At 43.2% G+C, this 27,761-nt stretch overlaps 1 long non-coding RNA gene across 1 annotated transcript in view; it reads right to left on the bottom strand.

The window, feature by feature from the left end:
• LOC122232070 overlaps positions 1 to 27,761 on the bottom strand; it is a 43,862-nt gene continuing 16,101 nt past the window's right edge. The window contains exons 2-3 of the long non-coding RNA XR_006209394.1: positions 17,097 to 17,266; positions 1 to 1,423 (exon numbers count right to left, since the gene is read on the bottom strand). This is a non-coding gene — a long non-coding RNA (uncharacterized LOC122232070). The remainder of the gene's footprint in view (positions 1,424 to 17,096; positions 17,267 to 27,761) is intronic.

Raw genomic sequence — 27,761 nt, forward strand, 5'->3', positions numbered from 1 at the left:
TTTCAAATGTACAATTCAGTGATTTTTCATCACCTCGCAGTGCAACCATCTCCATAAAACTGTGTTCGAATGTTTCATACCTCCCCCACAAGCAGCGTATCAGATTTAAATTCAGTCAGGTAGCCAGAGTGGGATTATTTGTAACAAACTCCAAATCTAGGACAATGCTGAACCGGTATCTAAGCAAACAGGCAGATGGTGCAGGCCTCCCGGGGTTATTCAGTAACCGCATTAAAACTTTGGCATTAAGTGGATCTGGGGCAAAAAGGGAACTTAGTGCACACTGAGGCCCACAGCGCTCAAGAGCATGGAATATTGCCCACTTGCCTGGAAACGGAACTACCAGTGAATCCCCAAAAGCCTGGCAACATCACACTCTGCTCCAGGGGAGTACTTTTCAGGGGTTTGCTCAAGTTTTGGTGGGGAGGGGAACTAGATCCAGTTCCTTCCAGGATTTCTTGGAAAGGCACCCAAGCTGCCTGCTATGCTCCATATTCCTCTTTGTAGCCCATTATCGTCTCCGGACAACGTAGCGCTTGAACAGGACACGGAGAAGCGAAAGCAGATTCCGCAGGGCCTGGGAATAACCATATCTTATTTTCAGGAGTGGAAGGTGCGTGCACAGCAGGGAGAATGAGCTATTAGGATTAGACCACGGGTCTGCTGGGCACACACACATTTAGCCATGGAGGGTGGCTGGAATGTCTGTTCCAGCCAATTATGTAGAACGGCTCGCCGATAGCCACAGGGCAGGGCAAAAGGGTGAGAGGTGTGTGTTCGGAGTCATTCTGAGAAAGCAGTTCCAGAGGCTGGGCTCGATCCAGGTTTTGTGGGGCCTGAAGCTTCCTCAATGTTGGAAACCCTCTTTAAGGAAAGAAAAACAAAACTACTAATACAAAACTAGGTAAAGTGAATATTTACTTGAACAACAAATTACAAAATTTAAGAAGCCAATCAGCACCACAAATATCACAAAATCCAGAAGAACAATGCAGGGATTTTACTAATTAATTGCCTGAGGCATTTCTAAATACTTTGTTCCCTTTATTTTCTGGCTGTATACGCCTCTTCACATAAGAATGATTCTGCAGTATAATCTTCTGTGGAGAGAAGAGAAAGATAATTCTTTCCTCAAACATGATTAATCAAATACTGTTTTTATTACCAAAGTTCAGGGGAGTTTCAGCTTCCTCACTTGGTAATGTTAGTCATGTAGATCTTTAAGATTCTTGTCCGTTTGGGAAAACTTCAATGAACTTTTCTTTCACTTACAATCCATAGCTTGTAGGGCATCTCAAGCTTTCTTGTGCAGTGCTGAATGTTAAGTGGTCTTTGAATCAAGGGCCCTCGTTACCCAGTTGGTTGTGATGTCCCTGTTGGGGTGTATTAAAATTTCAGGCTATCTTTATATGTCAGGTCCAGCCTGTTGGAAGGGAAAACAAAGGCCACAGTAAGAAAAAATGCAGGCCGGCACTTGGGGCCCCAGGCTGGGCCACACCCAGAGATTCATTTGCGTTTCTCCTGTGAGGCAGTGCATAGTGATGCTTTGTGCTTGGAGAGGGAAGCATGAGCTCCCGGCCCACGGTGCCAGGGAGCGGCCTCCACCATCAACCGTCTGGAGACCAGGGCAGGAGGGAGCGAAAGAGGAGGACAGAAGGCAAACTGAGGACCGTGCGGTGGGCAGGGCCGGGCCACGCGGTCAGGGATGGTAGGACGTCACCAGCAGAGGCCTGGATCTGGATGGATGCCTTCTAGAGTAGACAGAGAATTGAAACCTGGCACAAGAGTATTTAGCAGCAGATCCTAAACAAAATGCTTGCCAACTGGGCTCTTGAAGGGGGAAGCAGCACTGGGGAGAAGAATTCTAACAGCAGTCATGCCCGATCACTTGTCCTGAACTGAGGATAAGGAAACTAACAGTGTTCGTCTGCTCGGGCTGTCGTAACAAGGTACCAAAGAGTATGTGGCTTAAACAACAGAAACGGACTTTCTCACGGTCCCAGAGGCCAGGGGTCCACGGTGAGGACTCTTCCTGGCTTGTGGATGGTCACCTTCTTGCTGTGTCCTCACATGCCCGAGTGAAAGTAAGCTCTGGTGTTTCTTCTCATAAGGGCACTAATCCTACCATGAGAGCCCCACCCTCGTGACCTCTCCTAACCCAATTATCTCCCAAAGTCCCCAACTCCAAATACCATCACACTGGGGGTTGGGCTTTCGACACATGACTTTTGGGGGAGACAGCATTCAGTTCATAGCAGCATATAAATGAAGGAAAGGGTAAAGCCCAGGGAATCACAGGGCTCAAACGAGTTGGGGAGAAGTGGAGTCACACAGGCAGTGAGAGCCAGTCTGGGGAGCTAGCGGGTGGGTGAGCTGCCCCCCTCTGCCCATAGGAACAGCACAAAGCCACACCACAGCCACAGCGGCCCTGGCCCGTCCACCACATGCTGCCTCAGCGCATCTGGGTCATGGGAACAGCGCCAGCCTTCTGCTTGGACGAACTCAATGACCAAGCTTCAGAACAATCTCCCATGACGATGCAGTGAGAGCCCTCCACCAGAGGGCATGCAGCCTGAGCCACTGCCCGTCAGCTGAGTAGATGGCTGAGCCGCGTGGCTTTCTGGAGCACACGGAAGCCCCAGAGGAGGAAGAAGGACATTCGCAAGCCCAGCGCTAAGCTGCTGAGGCCAGAAATGGGTCACTCTGGAACCTGTGTGGGATGGACAAGTACCGTGCCTCACTGCTTTAAACATAGACTTGCTAGGGCGCCTGGGTGGCTCAGTTGGTTAAGCGTCTGACTCTTTTTTTTTTTTTTTTTTTTTTAATTTTTTTTTTTCAACGTTTTTTATTTATTTTTGGGACAGAGAGAGAGACAGAGCATGAACGGGGGAGGGGCAGAGAGAGAGGGAGACACAGAATCGGAAACAGGCTCCAGGCTCCGAGCCATCAGCCCAGAGCCTGACGCGGGGCTCGAACTCACGGACCGCGAGATCGTGACCTGGCTGAAGTCGGACGCTCAACCGACTGCGCCACCCAGGCGCCCCAAGCGTCTGACTCTTGATTTCAGTTCAGGTCACGATCTCACGGTTTGTGACTTAACGCGGACAGCACAGAGCCTGCTTGGGATTTTCTCTCTCTTTCTCTCTCTGCCCCTCTCCCCAGCTCATGCTCTCTCGGTCTCTGTCAAAATAAATAAATAAACTTTAATAAACATAGCCTTGCTGATAGCCATGGCTCTTCTGTCCAAACTAGGTGATCAACCCACAGGGCTACTGTGAAAAAGTGAAATAAACTATGCATATGAGCTCTTAGCCCTGTATCTAGAAGATTCCGCCAGTTGGGAGCAGTGAACGGTGCTGCTGTTGAAAGTTCCAGGGTGGTGATGGGGGACCGTCAGTGGTGAGAGGTGTGTTCCGCTCTGTCGGTCCCCTCCGACCTCATTCCCACTGTGATGGAAGTGACTCAGCCACACGTGCCCTGAAGCGAGCAGTCACATAGGAGACGTACGACCCCTCAGCTCCAGGGCTGAGAACCACAAGGTCAAGAGGGAAAGAGAAGGAAGTGCAGCATGAGGGAAGGCTCAGGGGACACGTAAGAACGAGGAGTGCACAGAACAAGGTTTGGCGGACGGAACAGAAGAGGGGTCCGGTCTCACAGGTCGTGTGGGCTGTTAGGGGGAATGGGAAGCAGCCCTGGGATCACCAGAGGAGGCTGGAACCTGAGAAGGCGGGGGGAGGAGGGCTGAGCATGGGAATTAAAAATGCTTGAGGAGAAGCAAACAGGCAAACAAACCAACAACGATCATCTCTAAGGTGTTAAAAGAAAACATTTTCAGGCATAGTATTTCATGCATTCCTAAGCATATTCCCGTTAATTTAACATACTGTTCTCTCTGGGTGATGAAAGGCTCAGAGAGGGTAGGAGAGTCCCTGAAGTCACACAGCTCACTGAGGGCAGAGCCGGCCCGGGAAGTCTCGCATTTAGCCTGAAATGCTGTACAGTTCTGCCCAAAAGCACAGTGATGATCACCCCCCCCCCACACACACACACACACCACCCCCCACCACCCCAGCACCAGGGCAGGTGACTTTATAAACTGTAACTTGCCCCACTTGGCCTGCTTCCTTTAATATGTAGCCACGTGCTGGACTCTGGTCAGCGCAGCAAGGGCAGCGAGCCCCCAGGCCAGGGGGCAGCCCAATCTGTCACGCTTCAGTAAGAGCTGCTCAAGTGACCACTTGGCAATGGCATTTTAACTATGAGCTGCTTTTCGGGCTCGGCCTCAGTCTGGATCCCACATGACTCTGCAACAGCAAGTTGTAGGAGACTCAAAACTGGCCTGTAGGCTGCATCTCTGTGAGCACTGGTGGGCTCCCAGGAGCTAACGGCCAAAGCACCACGGACGAGCCGGTCCCCAGCAGGCCCGCCCAGCTGGTCACCTGCAACACAGGCATCAGGCACTGAGGCAGGTTCTGAGAATGCAGAGGTATTTACTACACAGGCCTTGGCCTTGAGGAGCCCAAGGCAGAGATGCTCACAAATACCACGTAGCCGGGGAAGCTCAGAGGCGGGAGGTTCAGCCTGCGGGTGGGGAACTTGGGTGGACTCTCCAGCCGGGATGGCTTGGGGGGTGTCAGCAGGAACTTGCAGAGCTGAGGGTGGCGGTTTTGGTTGGAGAACCATCTGGGGGCTCAGAGGTGAAAGCAGACCCCCGTCTGGCCAGCCCATGGAGCGTCCCCTGCACTAGAGAGGGGGCAGCAGTGAGAGAGGAGCCTGGCCAGCAGCATTGACCAGGAGCTGCTGAGTTAGGATCATTCTGCAGAGACGGCATTAGTCAGGACGCTCTAAGTTGCGAACATCCCAAACCACGTCCAATGAACAGAGCTTAGGGGGGCAGAGGTGGGGTTGGCCTTCAGGGTGTTGGGGTGAAGCCTGGGCGGGCCCCCGGAGGTCCCCTCATCGCAGGTCAGCTTCTCCCCACAGCAGGGCTGTGGCTGCTGCTGTGCACACGCACCTTCTAAGAGTTGGCCGGGAAGATGGCTTCTGTCCCCAGGCACAGTGGGGACACATACTCCTCCCTCTCCCTTCTGGGCAGAAACTCCTTCACAGGTGGCTGGCGGAGCCTTGTGCCTCAGGGTGGTGTGGCGGCTGGCTCTAAAACACAAGACAAGGAACTTCTCTAGTTGGATACGTTTGACCCCTGAAACAAAGTCCCACAGGGTGGGTGGCTTCAACCATAGACGTTCGTTCCCTCACTTTTCTGGAGGCTGGAAGGAAGTCCACGAGCAAGGTGTCCACAGGGTTAGTTTCTTTCTGAGGCCTCTCTTCTCGGCTGGCAGATGGCCATTCGTCACTGTGTCCTCACATGGTCTTCCTCTGAGTTGTCTGTGTCCTGTTCTTTTAAGGACACGAGTCATACTGGATTACGACCATCCCACATGAGCTCATTTTACCTTAATTCCCTTTTAAAGATCCAACCTCCCAATACAGTTACATTCTAAGGTACAGGGGGTTAGGACTTCCACGTATGAATCTCGGGGGGGGGACAGGAATAACAGGGCATCCGAGGTGAATTGTGACTAGGAGGTAAGAATGCACATGATATCAATTTCTAGTGCTCACTGGGTTCTGTCTTTGTGCCAGACACTGTTGTAAGACTAAGACCTTTTCATGAAGTAACTAATTTTATCCTTGTAACAATCAATGAATTACGATTTCCCAATAAACTTCTGACATCCATTAAAAAACAAAAAGCAAGGGGTGCCTGGGTGGCCCAGTCGGTTGGGCGTCCAACTTCGGCTCAGGTCATGATCTAACGGTTCGTGAGTTCGAGCCCCACGTTGGGCTCTGTGCTGACAGCTCAGAGCCTGGAGCCTGCTTTGGATTCTCTATCTTCCTCTCTCTCTCTGCCCCTCCCCCACTCATCCTCTGTCTATGTCTCTCAAAAGTAAATAAACGTTAAAAAAAAATAAAAAACAAAAAGCAAAACCAAACAAAGGCTCAGATGTAGGCAATGGTCTTGGAAGAGAGCAGGAATGGTGCAGGCAGACTGTTCATTTTAATGGTCCATATTCAGCACGTACATTGACTGCCCTCCTTAAAGTACACTGCAAAGTCATATTCCTTCTTGCCCAATTTTTTTTGTTATAATACCTGTTAATCACTTTCATCAACAGATATCTATGGAAGATTTACTCAGTACTGGGCAGAGAGCAAGAAAGTTAGAAAACTTGCAGGTATAAGACATAATCCTGTGGGCGAAATATTTCCATGTTTGCTTGTATATGGATAAAGAAACTCTGGAATGCTATAAAAGAAACAAATAGCAATGGTTAGCTGAGGGTGGGATGGGGCCCATGGTAACAGGCCTGGAGGATTGTCACTGTATCCCTTTTTGTAGGTTTTGATATTTTCTGAACCATATATCTGGATGGCCTATTCACAAAAATTAGGTTAAAAAAAGTTAGATGTGGGGCGCCTGGGTGGCTCAGTCGGTTAAGCGGCTGACTTCGGCTCAGGTCATGATCTCGTGGTCCATGAGTTCAAGCCCCATGTCGGGCTCTGTGCTGACAGCTCAGAGCCTGGAGCCTGTTTCGGATTCTGTGTCTCCCTCTCCCTGACCCTCCCCCGTTCATGCTTTGTCTCTCTCTGTATCAAAAATAAAAACGTTAAAAAAAAAATTTTTTTTTAAATAAATAAATAAAAAAGAGTTAGATGTGAGCTCTGCACCCCCCCTGCCTCCCTCCGCATCCCACCAAGGCATCTATAATTTGTCACTTTTAGATCAGGCTTTAACTGGGGTGGCTTAGTCGGTGAAATGTCCAACTTGGGTCCAGGTCATGATCTCACAGCTCATGGGTTCGAGCCCTGTGTCGGGCTCTGCACTGACAGTTCAGAGCCTGGAGCCTGCTTCTGATTCTGTGTCTCCCTCTCTCTCTCTGCCCCTCCCCTGCTCGTGCTCTGTCTCTCTGTATCTCTCTCTCTTTCTTAAAAATAAATAAACATTTAAAAATTTTTAAAAAGTGATAATAAAAGATCAGGCTTTAACTAACAGTGAGGTAAATCTAAAATTATCCCACCTTCTTCACCCAGTAGCCTCAGAACGTGTGTGACTGGAACCATTATCCTTGCTTTGCAGGTAAAAAGCTGAGCCCAAGAGAGAGTGTGTGCACTGATCACTCAACACGGGGGTAACTGAGCCTAAACTGGGGGCCTGATTCTCCGATTTCTAATTTGGGCCCCTCCTCACCACATACCTAGTTGGTCCTTAGAGAAAGAAGATAATGAAAGATACCATCATCATTCATTCAACAACTACATTTTGAGTCTCTGGCAAACAAAATGTACACGGTCCCTGACTTTTGGGGGTTTATGTTCTAGGGGGAAAAACAGGCAGAGACTCAAGTGAGCATATCATTACATGTGGTGGTAAGTTCTACAAAGAAGAAAAGAGATGCACTGAGCAGGGGAGAAGATGGTGGAATGTAGGAGGATCCCAAGGTCACCTCAACCCACAGACACATCTGGAAAACACGCACATCAGTGCAACAAACTCAGGAAATGACCTGAATCCTGACAGAACAGACTTTCTACGGTTACTCGCAGAGAAGAGGTGAGAAGGGTAGAAGGGGCAGAAACATGGTCAGGAAGCAAACTTCTGAAAGGACTAACCACAAACAGGAGGGACGCCCCAAGCATGGAGAAAGATGAGGGGCCGACCCTACACCCAGCATCCCAGACACAGGGGACCTGCTCTGGGAACACAAGTCCCCATAACATCTGGCTTTGAAAACTGGTGGGACTTAGCTTTGCGAGATTTTACAATCAGTGGGGCTTAGCTCTAGAAGAGCTGGAGAGTGATAGGAAACTGAGTCCCTGCTCTTAAAGAAAAAGCATAACAAACAGCTCTACCACGATCCAGCATTAGAAGCACTGTTTGAAAAGCACTTGTGGTATATGTGAACACTGATTTATACTAATCTCAGAATGTGTGCTGGAAGGAAAGGGATCTTTTGGAGACTTCTCCAAGAACAAAAGAGCTGGCGGAGGTCATTTCTCCCCCATCCAACCCCCGCGTGGATAGACTGACACTTCCAGAAACCAGCGTGAACACCTGCCACCCATCTTGCCAACACCACAGCCCTGCCCCAGTGTTCTCCTCTGTGTCTGCTCTATCCAACTCACCTCACTCAGCAGGTGTCCCCCCAAAGTGGCTCCTGCTACAACACATCCTGAAAACAGCTCCGGTGGGGCTCAGTGCCACTCCAAAGCGACAGCTGCCCTGGGGACAGGGGAAGATGACCTCACACAACACTATGACTGCAGCCCCAGCAGACAGGTTAGGGGCAGGACTCTGGTCTGACTGCTGACATCACCCGACTACAAGCCCACAACAGCCCCAAGCTGGCCCCTTAACAGCACAGGCTCCAAACCTTGCCCAGTGTGCCTATGAAAGGCAAAGTGTGCCATGGCAGGCGACCAGCCTGAAGGCAAATGTGGCTCAGTCACAACAGCAGGGTGCACTCAACCCACACAGGAGACACCCCTGAAGCACGTGGTTCTGGTGAACAGGGGACATTGTGCTACAGGGCACCCCAGGACCTCTTCTTCATAAGGCCACTGCTTTCAAGATCAGGAGACACAGCTGATTTTCCTAACACATAGAAGCAAATACAGAAAGTTAGACAAAATGAGGAGACCAAGGAATGTGTCCCAAATGAAAGAACAGGACAAAACCATAGCAAAAGAGCTAAAGAAACAAAGATAGGCAACATGTCTGATAAAGAATTCAAAGTAATGGTCATAAAAATAGTCACTGGGAAAAAACAAAAAAGGTAATCACTGGACTTGAGTGGAGTGGACGATCCCAGTGAAACAAAGAGAAAGAAAATATAAAAAAGAATCAATCAGAGATGAAAATTTCAGAGATGAAATTAAATACATTAGAGGGAATCAAACAGACTAGAGGAGGTGGAAGAATGCATCAGTGAGCTGGAAGACAGTAATGGAAAGCAACCATGAACAGCAAAAAGAAAAAAAAATAATAAAAAATGAGAATAGGTTAAGAGAATTCAGAATCATGCATAATAACGTTTGTATTATAGGTATCCCAGGAGAAGAGAGAGAAAAGGGGGCAAGAAATTTATTTGAAGAAATAATGCTGACAAATTCCCACATCTGAGCAAGGAAATGGATATCCAGATCCAGGAGGCACAGAGAGCCCCCAACAAAATCAACCCAAGGGGATCCACACCAAGATAAACAGTAGTGATAAAGAGAGAATTTTTAAGTATCAAGAGAAAAGAAAACAGTTATGTACAAGGAAAATCCCATAAGGCTATTAGTGGATTTTTCAGCAGAAACTTTGAGGCTAGAAGGGAGTGGCATGATATATTCAAAGTGCTGAAAGGAAAGAAACCTGCAACCAAGAATACCTAGTAAGGCTATCATTTAGAATAGAAGGAGAAATAAAGAGTTTCCCAGACAAATGAAAGTTAAAGGAGTTTATGACCACTATACCAGCCATACAAGAAATGTTAAAGGGAATTCTTTGTGTGGAAAGAAAAGGTCATAATCAGGAGTAAGAAAATTAGGAAAAGAAAAAATATCACAGGTGTAGTAGATTAATCACTTACAATACCACTATGAAGGTTAAAGCACAAAAGCAGTAAAATCAATTATATCTGTAAGAATCAGCCAAGGAATTCACAAAAAAGCAGAATGTAAAGTACAGTATCATATACATAAAACATAAGATGGTGAGTAAAAATGTAGTGTTTTTAGGTGACCACCAATTTAATACAGACTGCTGTATGCATAAGATGTTATATATGAACCCAATGGTAACCACAAGTCAAACACTGTAATAGATGTACAAAAAATAAAGATCCAAGCATATCAATAAAAAAAGCCATCAAATCACAAAGGAAAAGAACAAGAGAAGAAAGGAATAAAGAACTAAAAATCAACCATAGAGCATGTTACAAAATACCTATAAGAACATACCAATCAACAATCACTTTGAATGTAAGTGGACTAAATGATCCAGTCAAAAGGCAGGGTGACTGGATAGATAAAAAAGCAAGACCCATCTATATGTTGCCTACAGGAGACTCACTTCGGACCTAAGGACACATGCAGCTTGAAAGTGAAGGGATGGGAAAACATTTATCATGCAAATGGAAGCAAAAAGAAAGGTGGGGTAGCAATATTTATATTGGACGAAATAGACCTTAAAACAAAGACTGTAACAAGAGACAAAGAAGGCCACTACCTAATGATAAAGGGAACAATCCAATAAGAAGATACAACAATTACAAAAATTCACGCACCCAACATGGAAACACCTAAATACATAAAGCAACTATTAACAGACATAAAGGAAGAAATTGACAGTAATATATAATAGTAAGGGACTTCAACACCCTACTTACATCAATGGATAGATCATCTAGACTGAAAATGAACAAGACAACAGTGGCTTTGGACACATTGGAACAGATGGACCTAACAGATATATTCAGAATATTCCATCTGAAAACAGTGGAATACACATTCTTTTCAAGTGCACATGGAACATTCTCCAGAACAGACCACACATTAGGCCATAAAACAAATCTCAGTGAATTCAAAAACACTGAATAAAGAATTCATCATGAAACTTTTCCAAATACAACAGTATGAAACCAGGTGTCAATTACAAGAAAAAATCTGGACAACACACAAATACATCAAGGCTAACTAACATGCTGCTAAACAATTTCTTTCTATGAGGAAATAAAAAAAAAACATACATAGAGCCAAATGAAAAAGAAAACACATCAGTCCAAAACCTCTGGGATGCAGCAAAGCTGTTCTAAGAGGGGAGGTTATGGCAATACAAGCCTACCTTAAGAAGCAAGAAGAATTTCAAACAACCTAACCTTATACCTAATGGAGCTAGAAAAAGAACAACAAACAAATCCCAAAGCCAGTAGATGGAAAGAGACAGTAAAGATTAGAGCAAAAATAAATGAAATCAGGATTTAAAAAACAACACAACAGATCAATAAAACCAGGAGCTGGTTCTTTGAAAAATTAAACAAAATTGATAAAACTTGGACTACACCCATCAGGAAAAAGAAAGGAGTAAATTAAATAAAATCAGAAATAAAGGAGGAGAAATAAAAACTGACAACACAGAAATACAAAGTGTTACAAGAGAATACTATGAAAAATTATATGCCAACAAATTGAAGAATCTAGAAGAAATGGATAAATTCCTAGAAATGTGTAACTTTCCAAAATTGAATCAAGAAGAAATAAAAAATTTTAACATACCAATTACTAGCAATGAAATCAAACCAGTAATCAAAAAACTCTCAACAAGCCAAAGTCCAGGACCAGATGCCTTCACAGGCGAATTCTACCAAACATTTAAGGAAGAGTTAATACCTATTCTTCTCAAACTATTCCAAAAACATAGAAGACGAAGAAAAGCTTCCAAATTCATTCTATGAGCATTACTCTGACAACAAAGCCAGATAAAGACTCTATGAAAAAAGAACTACAAGCCAGTATCTCTGATGAACATAGATAAAAAACCCTCAACAAAATATCAACAAGCCAAATTCAGCAATACATTGAAAAACTCATTCACCACAACCAAGTAGGATTTATTCTAGGGATGCAATAGTGGTTCAATATTCACAAGTCAATCAACCACATTAACAAGAGAAAGGATAAAAACAATATGATTTATATAAATAGATGTAGAAAAAGCATTTGACAAAGTACGACATCCACTTATGAAAAAACTCTCAACAAAGTAGTTTCAGAGAGACCACACCTCAACATAATAAAGGCCATATATGAAAAATCCACAGCTAACATGATATTCAATGATGAAAAACTGAGAGCTTTTCTTCTAAGATTAGGAACAAGACAAAGACATCCACTTTCACCATTTATTCATCATAATACTGGAAGTCCTAGCCACTGCAATCAGACAAGAAAAAGAAATAAAAGGCATCCAAACTGGATAGGAAGCAAAACTTTCACTATTTGCTGATGACATGCTACTATACACAGAAAACCCTAAAGACTCCACCAAGAAACTACTAGAATTGATAAATAAATTCAGCAAAGTTACAGGATATAAAATTAATGTACAGAAACCTGTTGCATTTCTATATACACTAATAATAAAGTTGCAGATAGAGAAATTAAAAAAAAAGTCCCATTTACAATTGTACCAAGAATAATAAAATATCTAGGAATAAACTTAACCAAGGAGGTGAAAGGCCTATATTCCGAAAACTATAAAACACTGATTTAAAAAAATTGAAGACAACACAAATAAATGGAAAGATATTCCAGGCTCATGGATTAGAATAATTAACATTGTTTAAAAGTCCATATTACCCAAAGCAATCTACAGATTTAATGCAATCTCTATCAGAATACCAATAGTATAAGGGCATCTGGCTGGCTCAGTCAGAAGAGCATGTGACTCCTGATTCTCTGGGTTGTGAGTTCAAGCCCCACATTGGGTGTAGAGATTACTTAAATAAATAAACATTTTTAAAAATGTTAAAAAATACTGAGCACATACACCACAAAACTAAAATGAATGATACTAAAATCTGTATGGAACCACAAAAGACTGAATAGCCAAAGCAATTTTGGAAAAGAATGAAGCTGGAGGTATGACAATCCCAGACTATAAGATATACTACAAATGTGTAGTAATCCAAACAGTATGGTACCGGCACAAAAATAGACACATAGATCAACAGAACCGAGAACTCAGAAATAAATCCACAATTATATGGTCAATTAATCTATGATAAAGAGGCAAGACTACGCAATGAAGAAAAGACAGTCTCTTCAGCAAACGGTGTTCGGAAAACTGGATAGCTACATACAGAAGAATGAATCTAGACCACTTTCTGACACCATACACAAAAATAAACTCAAAATGGATTAAAGACCTAATGTGAGAGCTGGAAATATAAAGTTCCTAGAAGAAAACATAGGCAGTAATTTCTTGGACATTAGCTGTAGAAACATTTTTCTAGGTATGTCTCCTTTGGCAAGGGAAAGTAAAGCAAAATTAAACTATAGACACTGCACCAAAATGAAAACTTCTGCATAGTGAAGGAAACCACCAACAAAAGTGCACCCTACTGAGAGAAGATATTTGCAAATGATATATCTGGTAAGAGGTTAATATGCAAAATATCTAAAGAATTTATACAACTCCACACCAAAAAAGCCAACAACAACAACAACTAAGCAATCTGATTAAAAAATGGGCAGAGGATGTGAATAGGAGACATTTTTCCCAAGAAGACATAAAGATGGCCAACAGACACATGAAAAGATGCTCAACATCATTAATCATTAGGGAAATGCAAATTAAAACCACAGTGAAAATCACTTTTTTTCTCTAGTCAGAATGGCTAGAATAAAAAATATAAGGAATAACAAGTGTTGGTGAGGATGTGAGAAAAAGGAACCCTCACGCACTGTTGGTGGGAATGCAAATTGGTGTAGCCCCTGTGGAAAACAGTCTAGAATCTCCTCAAAAAATTAAAAATAGAATTACCATACGATCCACTACTGGTTATTTACCCAAAGAAAATAAAAACATTAATTAGAAAAGATATATGCCCCCTATATTTATTGCAGTGTTATTTACAATAGTCAAGATGGGGAAGCAATCCAAGTGTCCATCGGTACATGAATGGATAAAGAAGTGGTGTAATACATACAATGGAATACTACTCGGCCATAGAAGAGAATAAAATCTTGCCATTTGCAACAACATGGATGGACCGAGAATCTTCTAGGAGTCTAATTCTAATGCTAAGTGAAATAAATCAGTAAGAGAAAGACAAATACCATATAATTTCACTCATGTGGAATTTAAAGAGACAAAACAAACAAACAAAAAAAGAGAAACGACAAAAACCGGACTCTTAAATATGCAGAACAAACTTGTGATTGCCAGAGAGGAGGTAGGAGGAGTTACGAGTAAAATAGATAAAGGGAATTAAGAGTACGTTTATCTTGATGAGCACTAAGAACTCTATGGAATTGTTGAATCATTATATTGTACACCTGAACTAATATAGCACTGTGTTAATTATACTTGAATAAAAACATAATTTATTATGTTGAGATGCCTTGAAAAAATAGCAAAGCAAATCTATGTCCAATGCAGTAATCTAGATGCAGGTCATGGTCACAGGTGAGTGAAGCAATGGGGCTGGCATCCTGATCTGTGACAACTGGTTTTAAGGAAGAGACTTTTAGCATGTCAACAGACAGTGACACTTAATAGGCCTAAACACATTTCTTGGGAGATTTTTTTTTTCCAAGCAGAAAATTCAAAGTTTTTTTTGTACTTATTAGCAATACTGCAGTGGACCCCAGCACTCTACGGTTGAAACCTATCAACACTAGAAAGGGAGGCTGTTGTTACAGCAGAGGCCATTCGGGACAACCAGGAGCTTATCAAGTAAATACACAAATGAAAAAAAAAAAAAAAAAACAATCGGGACACACAGTAGGGAAAGAATTTTCTTCTACTCATCATAGATTTCAGATGACATTGTATAATAAAAGCAAGATTAACAAGGCAAAAACAAATAAAACTCCCCAAACCCAAGTTTATTAACATGTATATCTCACATCTCACATGTACATGGGACAGAATAATTCAAAGATGTGGCTTAGAACTTTGGGTTCTATAACATAAACAAAGAACAATACATTTATAGAGAAATTAAAGACAGAGAGAGAGAGAGAGACAGAGGGAGACCATGAAAGGGAATAACCAGGGTAAAACTTGAAATCCAGTGGTCAGGGAAGACTCTGGTGGAATGACATTATGGTTGACATCCGAAGAGCTGCAGGGGTCTGTGAAACACAAACAAGATTGTGGGAGAGAAAAAAGTTGAGGACACAAAGGGACGGGTCATTCCATGAGTCAAAAATCTGTGGTCTTTGAACATGTCATTTGTGGGTTCTGTGTTGCCCCATTGACCATCAAATGTGCCCAGCTTGCTATCTAGTAATTTGGGATGAAAAACGAAGTAGGAGCCATGCTCCTTGGCCTCAGGAAACTTACCAGGTGGTAAGTAACCCATGAAACAATCAGAGTCAGAGAGAATCATGAGATTGGGGAGACAGAAGGAGGGATGTAAGTGGCTGTATTCGTTTGGTAGATGGTGAAATGCAGAAAACCTAGCAGGCAGGGAAAGGAAGCAGGTGGATCAGGCTATTAGAGAGGCAGAGTATGGTCTTAGGGTCAGGAATGGTTTTGAATCCCCAGTTGTGTAATGTTGGGTGAGTTCTTTTTTCTCTCTGACCCTCAGTTTCCTAATCTGGCGATTAAATCTTGTATTTTCTACCCCTTTTGTGGTTGTGAATATTAAGTAACGTAAGATACATGTAGGACTTTGGACAATGAAATGCCTGAACCCCATGGCCGTCTAGGACATGGAGGTGGACCATCTCCCCCGGGGCAGCACTTGGTGAATTTCCAGTGTTTGCTGCAGCCACGAGCTCAGCCTCCTGGTTAATAACCAGCTTGGGGGGTACAGACAGCAGTCCAAATCTGTGCCCCCTAATTAACAGTCTTGACTAAATGATAGGTGGGTTTTGTGGAAACCGCTCACAACCACTAAGGAAACCAACTGGGTTTGTAAGAGGTAATCTGTCTCTCTCTGTTTTTCTCTCTCCTTTCCCTCTCAGCAGTGGCGCTGGCCAGATCTCTCATTCAGTACAGCCATCTTTCAAAGAACTCTGAGCAGGTTCTATATCACACAGATGAATCAATTATGTCATTTATCCCAACTCATAACATGTGAAAATAGTTAAAACCAAGAGTGCAGTGAAAGTCCTTTCTTCCCAAGAAGCACCTCAAATAAATTGGGCATTTACATAAGCAACAGTAATCAAGACTCGGGTCGTAGTCATGGGCGAGTGGAGAGAAGTCTGTGACTACCCGCACCCTAAGAGGATTCAGCCATTCCTTTGATAGTTTGGAAAATGTGAATCAGTTCAACTTTAAAAGTACTGAACAATCTTTAACTGCCAATATTTTCCTCTTTCTGAATGTCAGAGTTGAAAGATCTCTAAATATCCCTTTGGTGTACACATGAAGAAGGCTCCTGGGCATTATGAGGTCATGCAGCCAGTTAGTGGCCGATCTAGAAAAGAAGACTTGAGGACCCTGATGTAGCTAAGATCTCTTTCAGCTATAGCACTCTGCCTTTCTGTCTTGTGTGAGCTCATATGCAGCCACAAGCTCTTGTAGGCTGTGATCGGGGACAAGCAGACCCCCTAGTCTGGGGGAGGACAGAGTGACATCCTCTGCTGAAGCACAGTGCTGGCTCTTGTTCCAGAACATACAGCAGGAGGTGGGAGAGGGGCTCCCACCAGATGCTGGTCTTCTTCACTGTTGTGGTGTGGCTTTATAATACCAGCTATAATAAAACTCCTCAATTTGGGCTGTCTATAAAATGATTTCTGGTAGTAAGTCTTTCTACCCTAGTCTAGGGCTGCAGCACTTACTCTGTTTTCTTATTTTCCTAGGACCGTGCAGGAACTGCATCCATTTCCTCTCGGCATCTTGTCCCTGGACCAGGTCGCTCAGTACTAAGAATATTTATAGTGGAAGGGCGGGACTTTTGAAGACTTGGCTTTCAGTCCTAGCTGTACCCTTTAATGATTTTGAGATCTCCATCAAGACATCAATCTATTTTCTAGAGCTGCTTACATTTATTAACTTTTTGTCCAACTATAAGGTATCATACTAAACACTGAGATATAAGAGGGCAAGCAAGATCCCTGCCCTCCAGGAGATTGCCCTGTGGTGGGAGACAGCCACACAAGCAATCATAACTTACATTCTAGAGTAGAGGGACTACACGTATGCTGACGATGTATAAGCAGCCTAGTTCTCCAACACTGGAACTACAAATGGTTCTATGCTGCAGACTTTAAAGGGGTGCTACTGAGGACGGTGTTTGAGGTCATGGACAGCCAGGTTAGAAGGAGCATTCTATATCTAAGTAAGGAGCTTGGGTTTTATCCCGTCAACTCACGTCACATTTGTAGACTTGAGGCAGGATCCGATTTCCCTCTAAGAAACATCATACTGGTTGGCAGGGCAGGCCTAGAGGCAGGGAAACCAGACAGGTGGTTCTGGGAGTGGAGGTGAGTTCCTGAGCCAGGACGAGAAGTCAGAAGAAAGATCCAAGAGGTAAGAGGAAACCTAGGAGAGAGGGTGTTAAAGAAATTTCAGAAGGAGAAAATTTCCAGGAGGGGTTAGAAAACAGATTTTCCAATCCTGCAGACCAGAAGTAAGCAGCCCAGGACATTCTGCCACCAGGACATGCTGACAGCCCTGTGATGGGACCAGTTCCAGGGCAGCTGTGGGCAGAAGCCAGACTGCAGGTGTTGAGAAGAAAATGGGAAAGGCAAGGCAAGGACAGCTAGAAGATCTCGGTTTCTTTACCTGACCATTAGGACAGGAGTAAAATGTGTTATGTGACTGTCCATTCAGAACCCTTTACGATCCCTTGGCTGTGGACGAAAATGTCCTGGGGGTGGATGGAGGCGACAGCTGCATAACAGTGTGAATGCACTTAATGCCACTGAAATGTACACTTTAAAAAATGGTGAAAATGGTAAATTTTATGTTGTATCTATTTCGATCTTTAACAGGTTAAAAAAAACCCAGCTTACAGAAAACTGAAGCATTCCGTACAATTTTGTTTACTTATGTAGAAGGCTTAGAAGCAGCATGCACCGGCCTTTGGCTGCAGATTTGGACATGTCCTGTAGGACATGCTGGCTGGGCAACCGGCACAGGGAGGCAGCATCTTTTCAGAGCCACACGGTTGTTTTCACCTGTTCAGACTTCCTTTGAGGTCAAGTGAGAAGCTATACACGAAAACACTGGATAACACAGTGCGTGTCAAACGATCATGAGGTACGTTATTATTAGTGTTCCCCTGATCTTACTATTTTGTATTGCAGTAACTGATACAGTTTAAGCTCATTTTTATTTTCACTGAGTATTTGAAAATATAGAAAGCAATCAAATAAGATAAAAATTAACCATTGCTTTACAACCTGAAAATACTGAATTTTATAACATGACTTTTAATAACTTTTCTTACAGTTGATATATTTATATCCATTGTTGAAAATCTGGGAAATACAGGAAATTCAGATCTCCCATAATCCCACTGTCTAGAGATCATTTGGCATATTAATGATAGTTTGTCTTTTCAATGCTCTTTAAACTATTGGGGCGCCTGGTGGTTCAGTCAGTTAAGCATCCAACTTGGGCTCAAGTCATGATCTCGCAGTTCTCACGCTCTGCCTCTCTCTTTCTCTCTCTCAAAAATAAACATTGAAAAATTTTAATTAAGCTATATTATTTTGTAAGCTGTTTATTTTACTAAATATGTTTTCTCATATTATGAAATATTCTTTTAAAAATTTATTATTATTATTATTATTTTTAATGTTCATATTTTGAGAGAGACAGAGTGTGAATGGGGGAAGGGCAGAGAGAGAGGGAGACACAGAATCCAAAGCAGGCTCCAGCTCTGAGCTGTCATCATAGAGCCCGACGAGGGGCTTGAACTCACTGAGCCATGAGATCATGACCTGAGCCGAAGTGAGCTGCTTAACTGAGTCACCTAAACATTTTAAATGACAATATATCCCACTGATGTGTGTAAAATTCTACTTTTAGACATTTAAGTTTTTAATTTTCAGAAAAAATGAATTATTTTTGTTTTTTAAAATTAATTATGATGGTTCTGTGCATAAAACATAGAAAAACAGAAACAGACAAAAAGCCTCCTGGAATCCTACCACCTAGATAGTCACTGTTAGCAGTTAAAATTTTTTTCAGTCTTTTCCTCTGTATGTGTGTGCATGCATGTGTGTGTATATTCACTCGCCAATAACAATTCTTTCTTGTTGGATACTTCAATCATCTATCATTTTTCAATATTATAAGTTATATCCCAAAGGATACTATGTAATCATTAAAATAATTTTTTTTTCCAATATATGAAATTTATCGTCAAATTGGTTGCCATACAACACCCAGTGCTCATCCCAAAAGGTGCCCTCCTCAATACCCATCACCCACCCTACCCTCCCTCCCACCCCCCATCAACCCTCAGTTTGTTCTCAGTTTTTAAGAGTCTCTTATGCTTTGGCTCTCTCCCACTCTAACCTCTTTTTTTTTTTTCCTTCCGCTCCCCCATGGGTTTCTGTTAAGTTTCTCAGGATCCACATAAGAGTGAAACCATATGGTATCTGTCTTTCTCTGTATGACTTATTTCACTTAGCATCACACTCTCCAGTTCCATCCACGTTGCTACAAAAGGCCATATTTCATTCTTTCTCATTGCCACGTAGTATTCCATTGTGTATATACACCACAATTTCTTTATCCATTCATCAGTTGATGGACATTTAGGCTCTTTCCATAATTTGGCTATTGTTGAGAGTGCTGCTATAAACATTGGGGTACAAGTGCCCCTATGCATCAGTACTCCTGTATCCCTTGGGTAAATTCCTAGCAGTGCTATTGCTGGGTCATAGGGTAGGTCTATTTTTAATTTTCTGAGGAACCTCCACACTGCTTTCCAGAGCGGCTGCACCAATTTGCATTCCCACCAACAGTGCAAGAGGGTTCCCGTTTCTCCACATCCTCTCCAGCATCTACAGTCTCCTGATTTGTTCATTTTGGCCACTCTGACTGGAGTGAGGTGATATCTGAGTGTGGTTTTGATTTGTATTTCCCTGATAAGGAGCGACGTTGAGCATCTTTTCATGTGCCTGTTGGCCATCCGGATGTCTTCTTTAGAGAAGTGTCTACTCATGTTTTCTGCCCATTTCTTCACTGGGTTATTTGTTTTTCGGGTGTGGAGTTTGGTGAGCTCTTTATAGATTTTGGATACTAGCCCTTTGTCCGATATGTCATTTGCAAATATCTTTTCCCATTCCGTTGGTTGCCTTTTAGTTTTGTTGGTTGTTTCCTTTGCTGTGCAGAAGCTTTTTATCTTCATAAGGTCCCAGTAATTCATTTTTGCTTTTAGTTCCCTTGCCTTTGGGGATGTGTCGAGTAAGAGATTGCTACGGCTGAGGTCAGAGAGGTCTTTTCCTGCTTTCTCTTCTAGGGTTTTGATGGTTTCCTGTCTCACATTCAGGCCCTTTATCCATTTTGAGTTTATTTTTGTGAATGGTGTGAGAAAGTGGTCTAGTTTCAACCTTCTGCATGTTGATGTCCAGTTCTCCCAGCACCATTTGTTAAAGAGACTGTCTTTTTTCCATTGGATGTTCTTTCCTGCTTTGTCAAAGATGAGTTGGCCATACGTTTGTGGGTCTAGTTCTGGGGTTTCTATTCTATTCCATTGGTCTATGTGTCTGTTTTTGTGCCAATACCATGCTGTCTTGATGATTACAGCTTTGTAGTAGAGGCTAAAGTCTGGGATTGTGATGCCTCCTGCTTTGGTCTTCTTCTTCAAAATTACTTTGGCTATTCGGGGCCTTTTGTGGTTCCATATGAATTTTAGGATTGCTTGCTCTAGTTTCGAGAAGAATGCTGGTGCAATTGTGATTGGGATTGCATTGAATGTGTAGATAGCTTTGGGTAGTATTGACATTTTGACAATATTGATTCTTCCAATCCATGAGCAGGGAATGTCTTTCCATTTCTTTATATCTTCTTCAATTCCCTTCATAAGCTTTCTATAGTTTTCAGCATACAGATCTTTTCCATCTTTGGTTAGATTTATTCCTAGGTATTTTATGCTTCTTGGTGCAATTGTGAATGGGATCAGTTTCTTTATTTGTCTTTCTGTTGCTTCATTGTTAGTGTATAAGAATGCAACTGATTTCTGTACATTGATTTTGTATCCTGCAACTTTGCTGAATTCATGTATCAGTTCTAGCAGACTTTTGGTGGAGTCTATCGGATTTTCCATGTATAATATCATGTCATCTGCAAAAAGTGAAAGCCTGACTTCATCTTTGCCAATTTTGATGCCTTTGATTTCCTTTTGTTGTCTGATTGCTGATGCTAGAACTTCCAGCACTATATTGAACAACAGCGGTGAGAGTGGGCATCCCTGTTGTGTTCCTGATCTCAGGGAAAAAGCTCTCAGTTTTTTCCCATTGAGGATGATGTTACCTGTGGGCTTTTCATAAATGGCTTTTATGATCTTTAAGTATGTTCCTTCTATCCCGACTTTCTCAAGGGTTTTTATTAAGAAAGGGTGCTGGATTTTGTCAAAGGCCTTTTCTGCATCGATTGACAGGATCATATGGTTCTTCTCTTTTTTTTTATTAATATGATGTATCACGTTGATTGATTTGCGAATGTTGAACCAGCCCTGCATCCCAGGAATGAATCCCACTTGATCATGGTGAATAATTCTTTTTATATGTTGTTGAATTCGATTTGCTAGTATCTTATTGAGAATTTTTGCATCCATATTCATCAGGGATATTGGCCTGTAGTTCTCTTTTTTTACTGGGTCTCTGTCTGGTTTAGGAACCAAAGTAATACTGGCTTCATAGAATGAGTCTGGAAGTTTTCCTTCCCTTTCTATTTCTTGGAATAGCTTGAGAAGGATAGGTATTATCTTTGCTTTAAACGTCTGGTAGAACTCCCCTGGGAAGCCATCTGGTCCTGGACTCTTATTTGTTGGGAGATTTTTGATAACCAATTCAATTTCTTCGCTGGTTATGGGTCTGTTCAAGCTTTCTATTTCCTCCTGATTGAGTTTTGGAAGAGTGTGAGTGTTTAGGAATTTGTCCATTTCTTCCAGGTTGTCCAGTTTGTTGGCATATAATGTTTCATAGTATTCCCTGATAATTGTTTGTATCTCTGAGGGATTGGTTGTAATAATTCCATTTTCATTCATGATTTTATCTATTTGGGTCATCTCCCTTTTCTTTTTGAGAAGCCTGGCTAGAGGTTTGTCAATTTTGTTTATTTTTTCAAAAAACCAACTCTTGGTTTCGTTGATCTGCTCTACAGTTTTTTTAGATTCTATATTGTTTATTTCTGCTCTGATCTTTATTATTTCTCTTCTTCTGCTGGGTTTAGGCTGCCTTTGCTGTTCTGCTTCTATTTCCTTTAGGTGTGCTGTTAGATTTTGTATTTGGGATTTTTCTTGTTTCTTGAGATAGGCCTGGATTGCAATGTATTTTCCTCTCAGGACTGCCTTCGCTGCATCCCAAAGCGTTTGGATTGTTGTATTTTCATTTTCGTTTGTTTCCATATATTTTTTAATTTCTTCTCTAATTGCCTGGTTGACCCACTCATTCGTTAGTAGGGTGTTCTTTAACCTCCACGCTTTTGGAGGTTTTCCAGACTTTTTCCTGTGGTTGATTTCAAGCTTCATAGCATTGTGGTCTGAAAGTATGCATGGTATAATTTCAATTCTTGTAAACTTATGAAGGGCTGTTTTGTGACCCAGTATATGATCTATCTTGGAGAATGTTCCATGTGCACTCGAGAAGAAAGTATATTCTGTTGCTTTGGGATGCAGAGTTCTAAATACATCTGTCAAGTCCATCTGATCCAATGTAGCATTCAGGGCCCTTGTTTCTTTATTGACCGTATGTCTAGATGATCTATCCATTTCTGTAAGTGGAGTGTTAAAGTCCCCTGCAATTACCACATTCTTATCAATAAGGTTGCTTATGTTTATGAGTAATTGTTTTATATATTTGGGGGCTCTGGTATTCGGCGCATAGACATTTATAATTGTTAGCTCTTCCTGATGGATAGACCCTGTGATTATTATATAATGCCCTTCTTCATCTCTTGTTACAGCCTTTAATGTAAAGTCTAGTTTGTCTGATATAAGTATGGCTACTCCAGCTTTCTTTTGGCTTCCAGTAGCATGATAAATAGTTCTCCATCCCCTCACTCTCAATCTAAAGGTGTCCTCAGGTCTAAAATGAGTCTCTTGTAGACAGCAAATAGATGGGTCTTGTTTTTTTATCCATTCTGATACCCTATGTCTTTTGGTTGGCGCATTTAATCCATTTACATTCAGTGTTATTATAGAAAGATACGGGTTTAGAGTCATTGTGATGTCTGTATGTTTTATGCTTGTAGTGATGTCTCTGGTACTTTGTCTCACAGGATCCCCCTTAGGATCTCTTGTAGGGCTGGTTTAGTGGTGACAAATTCCTTCAGTTTTTGTTTGTTTGGGAAGACCTTTATCTCTCCTTCTATTCTAAATGACAGACTTGCTGGATAAAGGATTCTCGGCTGCATATTTTTTCTGTTTAGCATACTGAAGATATCATGCCAGTCCTTTCTGGCCTGCCAAGTTTCAAAAGAGAGATCAGTCACGAGTCTTATAGGTCTCCCTTTATATGTGAGGGCACGTTTATCCCTTGCTGCTTTCAGAATTTTCTCTTTATCCTTGTATTTTGCCAGTTTCACTATGATATGTCGTGCAGAAGATCGATTCAAGTTACGTCTGAAGGGAGTTCTCTGTGCCTCTTGGATTTCAGTGCCTTTTTCCTTCCCCAGTTCAGGGACGTTCTCAGCTATAATTTCTTCAAGTACCCCTTCAGCACCTTTCCCTCTCTCTTCCTCCTCTGGGATACCAATTATGCGTATATTATTTCTTTTTAGTGTATCACTTAGTTCTCTAATTTTCCCCTCATACTCCTAGATTTTTTTATCTCTTTTTCTCAGCTTCCTCTTTTTCCATAACTTTATCTTCTAGTTCACTTATTCTCTCCTCTGCCTCTTCAAGCCAAGACGTCGTGGTTTCCATTTTGTTTTGCATTTCGTTTAAAGTGCTTTTCAGCTCCTCGTGACTGTTCCTTAGTCCCTTGATCTCTGTAGCAAGAGATTCTCTGCTGTCCTCTATGCTGTTTTCAAGCCCAGCGATTAATTTTATGACTATTATTCTAAATTCACTTTCTGTTATATTATTTAAATCCTTTTTTGATCAGTTCATTAGCTGTTGTTATTTCCTGGAGATTCTTCTGAGGGGAATTCTTCCGTTTGGTCATTTTGGATAGTCCCTGGAGTGGTGAGGACCTGCAGGGCACTTCCCCTGTGCTGTGGTGTATAACTGGAGTTGGTGGGCGGGGCCGCAGTCCGACCTGATGTCTGCCCCCAGCCCACCGCTGGGGCCACAGTCAGACTGGTGTGTGCCTTCTCTTCCCCTCTCCTAGGGGCGGGATTCACTGTGGGGTGGCGTGGCCCGTCTGGGCTACTTGCACACTGCCAGGCTTGTGGTGCTGGGGATCTGGCGTATTAGCTGGGGTGGGTAGGCAAGGTGCACGGGGGCAGGAGAGGCAGGCTTAGCTCACTTCTCCTTAGGTGATCCACTTCAGGAGGGGCCCTGTGGCAGTAAGGGAGTCAGATCCGATGCCAGAGGTTTGGCTCCGCAGAAGCACAGAGTTGGGTGTTTGCGCGAAGCGAGCAAGTTCCCTGGCAGGAACTGGTTCCCTTTGGGATTTTGGCTGGGGGATGGGCGGGGGAGATGGTGCTGGCGAGCGCCTTTGTTCCCCACCAAAGTGAGCTCTGCCGTCCGGGGGCTCAGCAGCTCTCCCTCCCTTTGTCCTCCAGCCTTCCCGCTTTCCGAGCAGAGCTGTTAACTTCTGACCTCCCAGACGCTAAGTCGCGCTAGCTGTCGGAACACAGTCCGTCCGGCCCCTCCGCTTTTGCCAGCCCGACTCGGGGGCTCCGCTTGGCCGGCGAGCCGCCCCTCCGCCCGGGCTCCCTCCCGCCGGTCCGTGGAGCGCGCACCGCCTCGCCGCCCTTCCTCCCCTCTTCCGTGGGCCTCTTGTCTGCGCTTGGCTCCGGAGACTCCGTTCTGCTAATCCTCTGGCGGTTTTCTGGGTTCTTTAGGCAGGTGTAGGTGGAATCTAAGTGATCAGCAGGACGCACCGTGAGCCCAGCGTCCTCCTACGCCGCCATCTTCCTATCCATCTAAAATAATTTTCTAAAATAATATTTCATAACTTGACAAAATGCACATTCTACGTTATAAAATAGTGGACAAAAATAAGTTACAAAATGTTATCATAATGATGAGTTTATTCATGTGCCAGGATTTATCAAACCGTATGCTTTAAATATGTGCAGTTTACTTCATGTCAATTATAGCCTAATAAAGCTGTTTTATTTAAAAGAAAGATAAAGTACACTTCCTAAAAAAGTTTTATATTGACATGGAAAACATCTTAATGAACATATCTTTATCCTCAGAGCAGGTCCCCAGACTGAAATTCCTGCCTCCAAGTTTCTTGATATCTCCTGACAAATTGCAGGGAAGGATTAGCAATGTATATTCTGAAAGCTAACTCACTTTTTTCATGCACCAGATAGCTAGAGAAGAGGGCATGATGATTTTTTTCAGCAAGTACAAAAATATTTTAAAATATATTCGACTCCATGTTGGGTGATATTAAAAAGAGTGACAGGGGCGCCTGGGTGGCTCAGTCGGTTGAGTGTCCGACTTCGGCTCAGGTCATGATCTCGCGATTTGTGAGTTCGAGCCCCACGTCGGGCTCTGTGCTGACAGCTCGGAGCCTGGAACCTGCTTCAGATCCTGTGTCTCCCTCTCCCTCTGCCCCTCCCCTGGTCACGTTCTCTCTCTGTCTTTCAAAAAAAAAATTAAGAAAAAAAAAAAGAGGGAGAGAAGGCAGAACTAAGTGTAAACAGGACACAGGAGAGGAAGAACAGGAGCCGCCATGTTCCTCCACCTGTGCGAGCCTCTGCACCCACACCTGCTAATGGGATGCAGGTGCACCCTTTGCAGCCGGCGCTGCAAGCCAAGAATGCTGGGTCGCCAGCCACCACGAGAAGCTGGAAGAGGCAGGGAAGGATTGTCCCCTAGAGCCTTCAGAGGGAGCATGGCTGTGGATGCCTTGATTTCAGACTTCCAGCCTCCAGAGCTGGGAGAAAACCTTTCTGTTGTATCAAGCAACCCAGTTTGTGGTACTTTGTTACCACAGCCCTGGCAAACTACACTGAGCACGTTTCTTCACTTCTAACTAGAGCACAGTTCTCCCCTGAAACACTGGCCACAGTTGTACTTTACATATTGTTTGTATCATTTAACTAACCTCAGTCATGGGACAGGTATCCTGTACCTGGCTACATGCCAAGGTGCATGTGACACAGGAAGTGACTTGGGAAGACCGTGTGCTGCCATCCACCCATGGTCCTAGATGCTTGGCCGTGTCACTGCTTTGGTAACAGTGACACCATCGGGCACGCTTGATTCAGCCTTGGCCAGGTACCAGCTACTCTGCTAAACATTTGGCCACTACTGTTTCACTTAATCCTCACAAGAGCTCTACCGGGTTAGTCCCTGTGTGGTTCCCACTTTACAGATGTAGAAATTGAGTCTTGGCGGAGGTGGCACAGCTAGAGAATAGCAAAGCCAGGACTTGAGTTTAGATTTGTCTGGCCCCAAATCCTGGCATGAACATCAAGCACCTCCCAGAGTTCTTGCTTCATTCTGTTGATCGGGCAGGTCCTAACCTCTGGGGGTTACCCCCTTTGGTTAGACTTGAAATTTAAATTTACAAAAGAAACGTACAAGTGGGATCATACCCAGGCAGGGTCCCTCGTTCACCCTCCATTCTGTGTCCGGGGTGTGGGGCCATGTAAGTCAAATCCCTTCAATATCAATCACATGCTTAAAACCCCATAGCCGTTGGGGGGGTAAAATCCCTTGGTTCTATACCCTTCACTGACTTCTCTGCTTTCAGCCCATGTATCTGCCACAGCACATGGAGGCCCTGTTCTAGCCACCTGGAGACATCTGCGGTCCCCAAAGAGCCACCCTTGACACCTTCCTGCAGCAGCTCTCTGAGGTGGCCTTTCCCTCAGCCCCGTCACCCTCAGCAGACTCAGTAGGTTTCAAGAAGCTGTTCCTGACCCAGTCTGAGCTGGATGCCCTTTCTTAGTGTTCTCACACTGGCCTTGAGCAACCTTACCACACTTGGTTACTTGCTTGTCTCCCACCAGATATCCAGGACATCTGTGTGCTTGGAACGCTGAGGGTGTGGGGGAGGGAAAACCTCTGCGCTCTGGCACTACAAAGACCTGGGCTTGTATCCTGCCTCCTCCAGTTGCTTGCTGGGGCACCTTTCGGTAGCCATCTAGACTAGCTGAGTTTCATTTTCCTCACTTGTAAAGTAAGCATTCTCTACTCGTCTTATACGGTTGTTGGGAGTTTTGATTTATACACAAAAATAACTGCATATATTCATAATGCCAGGTATGTAGTAAAACTTCATTCCCTGTATCCAATTCCACAGAGGGGACACCTTTAATAAGATTAAATGCACTTGGAAGTCCCATTTTATATTCTTCTCCATCTTACAAACCTTGGCAATTCATATAGATACACCTCCAAACTGTGTTCTCCAATGTGTAGCCACTAACCACGTGTGCCTAATGAACACTTAAAATGTCCGAATTGAGAGGTACTCTCAATGTGGAATGAACACTGGATTTCAAAGACTTGGTAGGAACAAGAGAATGTAAACTATCTTGATTATATATTTTTTTACTATTCATTACATGTGACAATGATAATATTTAGGATATACTGGGTTAAATAAAGTGTATTACTAAAATTACTGTCACATCTCATTTTCCTTTTTTTTTAACAAGGCTGCTAAAAAAAACTTGAAATTACATATGCGGCTTACCTTTGTGGTTTGCATACATAGTATGTAAA

Source organism: Panthera tigris, chromosome D2 (genome assembly GCF_018350195.1).
Source record: "Panthera tigris isolate Pti1 chromosome D2, P.tigris_Pti1_mat1.1, whole genome shotgun sequence".
NCBI lineage: Eukaryota > Metazoa > Chordata > Mammalia > Carnivora > Felidae > Panthera > Panthera tigris.